Source organism: Mixophyes fleayi, chromosome 2 (genome assembly GCF_038048845.1).
Source record: "Mixophyes fleayi isolate aMixFle1 chromosome 2, aMixFle1.hap1, whole genome shotgun sequence".
In the NCBI taxonomy this organism is placed as follows: Eukaryota; Metazoa; Chordata; class Amphibia; order Anura; family Limnodynastidae; genus Mixophyes; species Mixophyes fleayi.
The window spans coordinates 78,861,138-78,868,546 of NC_134403.1; the positions used below are offsets into that span (position 1 = coordinate 78,861,138).

At 42.3% G+C, this 7,409-nt stretch overlaps 1 protein-coding gene across 1 annotated transcript in view; it reads right to left on the minus strand.

Annotated features, from left to right (window-relative positions):
* Positions 1 to 7,172, minus strand: part of LOC142141169 (glycoprotein-N-acetylgalactosamine 3-beta-galactosyltransferase 1-like) — a 55,864-nt gene extending 48,692 nt beyond the window's left edge. The window contains exon 1 of the mRNA XM_075199340.1: positions 7,096 to 7,172. The gene's annotated coding sequence lies outside the window, so the exon portion shown is untranslated. The remainder of the gene's footprint in view (positions 1 to 7,095) is intronic.
* Between the last annotated feature and the right edge of the window lie 237 nt (positions 7,173 to 7,409).

A 7,409-nucleotide genomic window follows, 5' to 3' on the forward strand; every position in this document is an offset into this window, starting at 1 on the left:
GGTCGGAGGAACACGGTAAGTGGTGTAAGCAAGGTGGGTGGGAATGCCATGCCTGTGAGGCGCTCCCCACTGCTTGCCATTTCCGCTTGTACGCCAGCACAAACTAAAGAAAAAATAGAAAAAAAAAACCTGCCGGTGCCCTCCTCCCCCTCCGCTTCTCACTGACATTGTCAGGAGTGACATTGTCACATCCCGACATTGTCAGTAAGGAGCGCGCAAAGAGGAGCAGTAAGATGAAAGAAGAGAAGACTGAAGAGAATACTGAAGATAAGAAGACAGAAGAAGAGGAAGAGAAGAAAAGATAAGTAAGAAAAGAACAAAGGGAGCGCTGGATAAAAAAAAACAGTTCTAAAAATAATAATTCACTCTTCTACCAGTGTGGGTGACATGGTACTATAGAAAGCTCTGCATAAAACATGGTGCTAATATCACAAAGATGTTGTAACTATTTACATATTTTTTTATTCTGGTGGCTGATGACAGCTTATATCTGATGGTTTCTACAGGTTACAGTACATTTGTTCTAATTGCACCACGGTACCACATGAGCCCACAGGTACACACTGATTTCTGTAATCTAAAATAACAACATTGATCACTGTAAATGCAGCTTAACCGTAGTTTCTGAAGTTGTCAATAGCAGAAATTGTCCCTCATAATATTTCTGATTTGTGATAGTAACCAGCCACACAGTGCTATTGATATTTTCACACAACACACAATTAAAGTTATGGAATTCTACCCCTATTTGTCTCCTGAGACGTCTTACAAAAATAGGTACATGTAGAGGTATGGCCCACCTATGCTGGTATTAATGTTTATGTGTGTGGTGTGTTTATGGGGCGGGGGTTTCCGTCCACTTTTTTTTAGATTTTATTCTCCACTTCATGGGAACTAAAATATTTTTATTTATTATAGTAACAAAAGAGTTCACATGCAAAAATATAAGCTTACATTGGTGATATCCATGGTCATCTGTTGGGGGCCACCAAGCAGGACCGACAGAATGCGGTAAGCATGGTGGGGGGGCACCATTCCTATGAGACACTCCCCCTGCCTGCTATCCCCACTTGTCTGCCGGCACAAACAAAAAAAAAAAAAAACAGTGATGACCTCCTCCCCCTCTCCTCTGCTCCCTCCTTACTGACAGTGTCGGGCGTGACGTCATCACGTCCCGACACTGTCAGTGAGTAGAGGCGCAGAGAGGAGTCGCACACTGACAGAACAAGAAGAGAAGACTGAAGAAAAGACAGAAGAAGAGGTAAGTAAAGAACAGAGAGGGCACTGAATTAAAAAAATAAATAAAAAAGAACAGAGGGGGCAGCAATATGATGCAGGGGACAGCTATGAAGGACGCACAATGTGATGAATGGGACAGCAATGGAGGGCGCACAATGTGGTGAAGGAGGGGGAGACAGTGATGATTGAGAGGGCACAGTGTGATGAGGAGGGGGCACAGTGAAGCAGATGGCATAGTGGGGTAAGTAGGGGGTATAGTGTGAAGCAGGGGCACAGTGGGATAAGCAGGGGGTTTAATGAAGGGGGGGACAGTGATTATGAAGGGACACGGTGTGATAAGGATGCACAGCGTGATGAGAAAGGGACTGTGATAAAGATAGCACAGTGTGACTTTAAAGGGGGCACAATATGATATTGAAGGGCACCGTGTGATGATGAAGGGGTAGTGTTATAAAGATGACACCATGGCACAGTGTGATGAGTGTGATAAAGGTGCATTGTGTGATGTTGATATTGAAGGGGCACAGTGGGATCTTAAGGGGGCACAGTGTGATGTTGAAGGGGGATCCAGAATGATGATTGAGAGGGCACAGTATGGATGGAGGGGACAAAAAGTGTGATGAAAGAGGGGGCACAACCAACTAATTTGCCAGAATTGTAAAATCTTATTATAAAGAATATATATTTTTCATTTATATTATTCATATAGCAATTCATGTTTGCTGTTTAAATTATTTATTTGTATTACTCTCTTTAGCAAAGTTTATTATATGATTGTTTTAAAAGAAAAAGAAGTATTGAATGAACAAAGAGTTCATAAAAGAGGTGGATGCAAAAGTTAAAATGCGTTAAAAGTAAGACTAGAGAAAATTTTATATCCTGATGGTAAACATTCAATATAAAACCTTAGACGTTGTGGTGCTGCTAGCAGCAATGTAAAAAGGTGTTAAACCCTTCCAGCCTGAGTTATGTACAGGCTGAATGAAGCACTTGGATTGGTTAGAAGCAACTGGATTGGTTAGAGGGGTAGGAGTCTGGATTACCTCCTGCCAGGGTATCTGTGTAAATCTGTATAAAAAGCAGACTGTTTAGCCATGTAATTTATTATTATACTATCTGCAACTTCTGGAGAGATCGCTAGTACAACAACTGGCGTGTAACTTTCCTTACTAGAACTACATGAGCTAATAAAACATCACTGCTGCAATCCTGCTTTGACGACTACTTAACTGTGCTGTAATTCCTCTGACCTACAGATTAGACCAATCTAATCCGTTATCCTGCTGTTCTGATGTTGGAACCCTGCATTCAGTACCAATGCTCTGCCAGCTACCTGCAGCTCTGGCCAATTTGATAGGCCAGGGGGAACCATCCCCAGCAACCCTGATCTGAAGGCGATACGTCAGGTGTACCAGCCAGGTGCCCAGCAAGGGGGTACACTAGCAGTGAGAGTTACCCACAAGGACGCGGTTCTAGGTGCTGGTGAAGGAGCCTAGTCGTGGCAGCAGCAATAGACTGCAGTTAGAGGGTGCATTTGGGACAAAGAAAAGTGGACAGTGGCAAGGCAAGCACAGCAGGTCCCCAGCAACACAGGACAGGGTGGCATAGGAGATACATCCTGTCACACCTTCCCTCTGGCATTGTCATCTGGATTCTGTGCAACTGTTCCTTACAAACCATCTCAGTGTGTTTCTGTTACCATACACCTGTGTATCGGGTCTCCTGCATTCCCGGTATCCTGCAGATTATTACACCTCTTGCCATTCCTGTCTCTGAGCCTCTCTTCCTTCCAAGATCTATTGTGTTTAACTCTTCTGCAGATCTCCTCTTCGCATTGTTATTTAGCTACTTCAGGACTCCAGTGTCACCTCTGCCTGAAGACCATTGCAGTCCTAAGTGGTCCTAACTCAGGGCCTCCAGCTCCCTGGACCTCAGTGCATTTCTACTCGCAGAGCATTGCACCTACAAGTGTTCTGATATTACTCACCGGCAAACCTGCCTTCCTGCTCCTTCTGTATCCTGCAGACTGTTATATCATTTACCAATCCTGTCTCTGGGCCTCCCGGCTCCCCAGGACCTATTGTGCATCAATCACCTGCAGACTGCCTCACCAGGTTCCATTACACCAGGACCCCAGTGCACACCGCACCTTGCTGAACCACTCATCTTTGTGTATCCCAGTACCACTTAGCTGTATCTGGTGCATCCCTCTTCGGACCACCATCTCTCGGGTTATCCTCTAGATCTCGCTTGTTACCCCCTTAGAGGGTCACAACCTGCGGAGTGGGAGCCACGAAGTCCATACCTCCTTGGGGAGTCCCTGGCAAACACCACCGCTTTGTGAGACTCTGCACTGCCCTGTCTGAGGGTAGTGTCAATTAAAGCAGATTCCGCGTTCCTTAGTAGCCTTCGGATTGTGACATAAAACCAGTCACTTATTAATATGAGTAAATCTAGAAAAACTAGAAAAAGGTAGCCATTGACTTCGCTCTAAAATATAGTGAAGATAGAGATGATCAAGGAGGGCTTGATTCATTAAGGTATGCATACTGAACATAATGTGAGTTTTTAAAAAATGCATGTGAATCAGGTATATGCACGTTCGAATTCAACAAGAAATGGATGTGAAGATACGTGTACTGATGAATACGGGTGTCGGTCTGCTCTGCTCTACTAGACAGCCAGTGCAGGAAACGTCACTATACATATGAGGAATATAAACTCACAAAACAATGCGCAGAAAATTTAAAAAAACTATACAATTAAAGTTCCACGTTAACCATATATTAAAACTTTTTTGTTTTTTCTTAAATTTTTGTCTACAAAATACATTTATTAGGATGTTATTAATGTCTACTGTACTTAAAATACATTTTTATAGTTGCTTCTGATTGCAAACACATGTTGTAGCATGCATAAATATCTGTCATCACTAGTAATTGATACTTAGACTAGAACTGGAGCAAGAGATACGGCTAAAGTACAAGGACTTTTGCGGTGCCCAGAGCTTGAATCGGACGCTGCTGTGTGCACTCAAGATTGACACGCCCCTTACTGTACATCAACTACGGGCAAATGCCCATTCCCTGCTATGTTCCCTCACTGAAATCGTAAGTTGTAATAAGGGTCCTTTGCACTCGGAGGTAAATTGCGCATTGCTGTGTTCTGTGGCGTATGGTCCGATTCTGGGCATGAGCAGAGTAATTGTGCGGATTTTACGCACAAAATCGTTTATGTTCCTTGATGAATCAAGGCCCGGAAACTTTTATGGTAAAGTTAACATTAAGCTTTATCAATTCTGCCAATTTTAAAATCAGATCTCCAGCAATTGAATATTATCTTGTAGATTCTTATCCAAATAAATAAGTCTGATAATAATGTTCCTCTCTACTGGTCACTGTAAAATAGATTCACAATAAAATATAAATTTTTACATAGTAATTGTTGGCGCCATAAATGTACCCTCAGTGATCGATGTTTGAACTGAAGTTACAGATATTTCAACTATTGTTCATTCTCACAATTCTTTATAAGGTATTTTATATTATAAGGTCAATTTGATTAAATAAATTGTCCATGATGCAATATATTCCAAAAATTCCTGACCTTAAAGTTAACCCCCTCACCGTTAGATGCATAATAGAAACACATTGGACCATAGTATTACAAGGCTCACAGTGGATACATGGATGCCCTGACACCCACTCCTGGTGTTCCCCAACTCATAGGCAAACTGAGGGGGGGGGGGGGGGGGTCAGTGTGCCTGGATACCCCCTCCAAGCCTGGGGCACTGTATAATTGAGGTGGCTGGACCCTGCCCCCGCTTTACACGGCTCTGCTCGAAAAGAGAGAGCTGCGTGCACCTAACAGTAGTGCATGCAGCCAAGCACTGTCTAACATTATAGCCACGTCCCCATGAATGCTGGTCACGCCCACTGGTGGTGTAGTGTGGAAACCCCTCTCTACAAATCCTGCGTTTGCCCCTGCAACTCTTATCTGTTTTATCTTCCCTCTCATGTCCGACCTAACTGGGCTTAGACATAGGACTTTCCAGTAGCAGGATTGCTGTGAAGTGTCGGGTAGCTTATCATATATTTGCACATGTGTGTAACTAAGACCTCAGCATTTTATTTACAAATGAAAGGCAGTGTTATTTGGTATTTTCTACTGGATGACAGAAGTATGCTGGGGGGTTGTGTGTTTCTTTTCTACATAATTCCTCCTTTTCTAGCACTTGCTGTTACTTATAAATTGATTAAACAACTTCTATTTTGTGTCTAACAATGCTTGCAACAGACATAATGGATTATTGTTTTATTTTTATAAAATGTGTGCCCAAAACAAGGTCATGTGATCAGAGCTTCTATCACAAATTGCGGGGCTCCATATAAATGAAACAAGCAGCGTCACACCATCACTTGGCTGCAACTGTCACTCACTGTGGTGTGGGAGAGGAATCTGTCACTGGTGCTGGTGGAGGGGATTTAACCCACTGGGCCAGTGAAGAGAAACTTGCTGCCACAGAGATCTTCGGTGAGCAGCGGGCCCCTTACATTATTATCCCTATACCCCCCCTGATGGTGACCAGGGCCGGTGCTTGGGTTCTCAGCGCCCTAGGCAAAATTTCAAACCCCCTTTCGCCCCCCTCCACCATAGTTTGAAAATAAAATATAGAGCATGAGGTGGCAAACGGTATAAAAATGACTATTTGCCACCTCATGCTCTATATTTTATTTTCAAACTATGGTGGAAAAAAATGACAATTTTATTGGCACCTCATGCTCTATATTTGACTTGCGAACTATGGGGTAGAAATTCTACCCCATAGTTTGCAAGTCAAATATAGAGCATGAGGTGCCAAAAAAGTCATATTACCCACCCTTTTTTGTTTTACCTCCCTACTTGCTAGATTGTACTTTGGGCACCCTCTTTTTAAAAAATAATAAATTATAAATAAATAATTAGATTTTATTTACTTACTCTTTTTTCTCCTGAAGACTGGTCAGTAGATGCAGGAGAACTCTTCAAACCTGTTCTCTCTTCTCTTTTCTCTCTTCTCTTTTCTCTCTTCTCTTTTTTGTCTTGTCTTGTCTTCTTTTCTTTTCAATGCCTGCTCCACAGGAGGCGGAGCGATGCATGCTGGAAGGAGAGTGGGCGTCTGAAAGAACTTTATTCACACTGTCTGTCACTGACAGAAAGTGTGAAACTTACTTCTCCGAGGCACCGCCGGACATACTGTCAGATGAAAAGAAGAAGAGGACCGCGGACACTGACAGACAGCGGCGGCACCCTGTCGCCGCTGCACTTTTCTCCCAAGCCGCTGACTAGATTAGAAAATCTAGTCAGCAGCGCCCTGCAGGTCCCGGTGCGCTAGGCAACTGCCTAAGGTTGCCTAATGGGTGACGCTGCTTGTGATGTTGGAGGTGGATCTAGTGTTTTCTAGTGTCTGTGAAAGACATTCTATTGTTTTATAAATGAGTCTTAAAACATTGCTGTTTATATTGCTCTAGTCTTGCACTAGTCTTAATATTCTGCTCATAAACATTGTTATTAAAAATAAGTAAATTTAAATTGCTTATGTCTCAAACCAGCTAGTTTTGAAACATTTCTTGGGGTAGAGTGCAATTCTGTCTAGCTGTCTCAGGCACAGAAATGCCTTCTCCTGACTGACTACACCTTCATTTTCTAACTATACCTTCTAGGGTAGGTATCATGTGCTATTTCTATTACTTGTATGACAATCAAGCAAAAACAGCTACAAAAAAACAAATAATCAAATTACACTACAAATCAAATATGCTAACAAAAATCTAAATGTGTTACGGACATTCTCCTGAAAAAGTTTGTGGTTGTTACCTTGTAATCCACAAGCATCCTATATCTGCAGGACAGAACTTTGCACTTGCTTCTGAGCCTTTAAGAATCCAATGTCAGGAAGTACACATCCTATGTAAAGTAGACACCCATAAAATGTAAAAAAAAAAAAAAAATGCTGAACTTTAATGCGCGTTTCCTGTTTTCAGCTACTGAAACAAGCCAAAAGTTTGTGAGAATGGAAGTGAAATCTTGGTTCATTTCAAAAATACAAGAAGGTAAACGTATCATATGGTGATTTGCAGCTTTTTTATAGACGGGTTTTAAACCCAAAAGCTGCAGTTTCATCCAGCAAA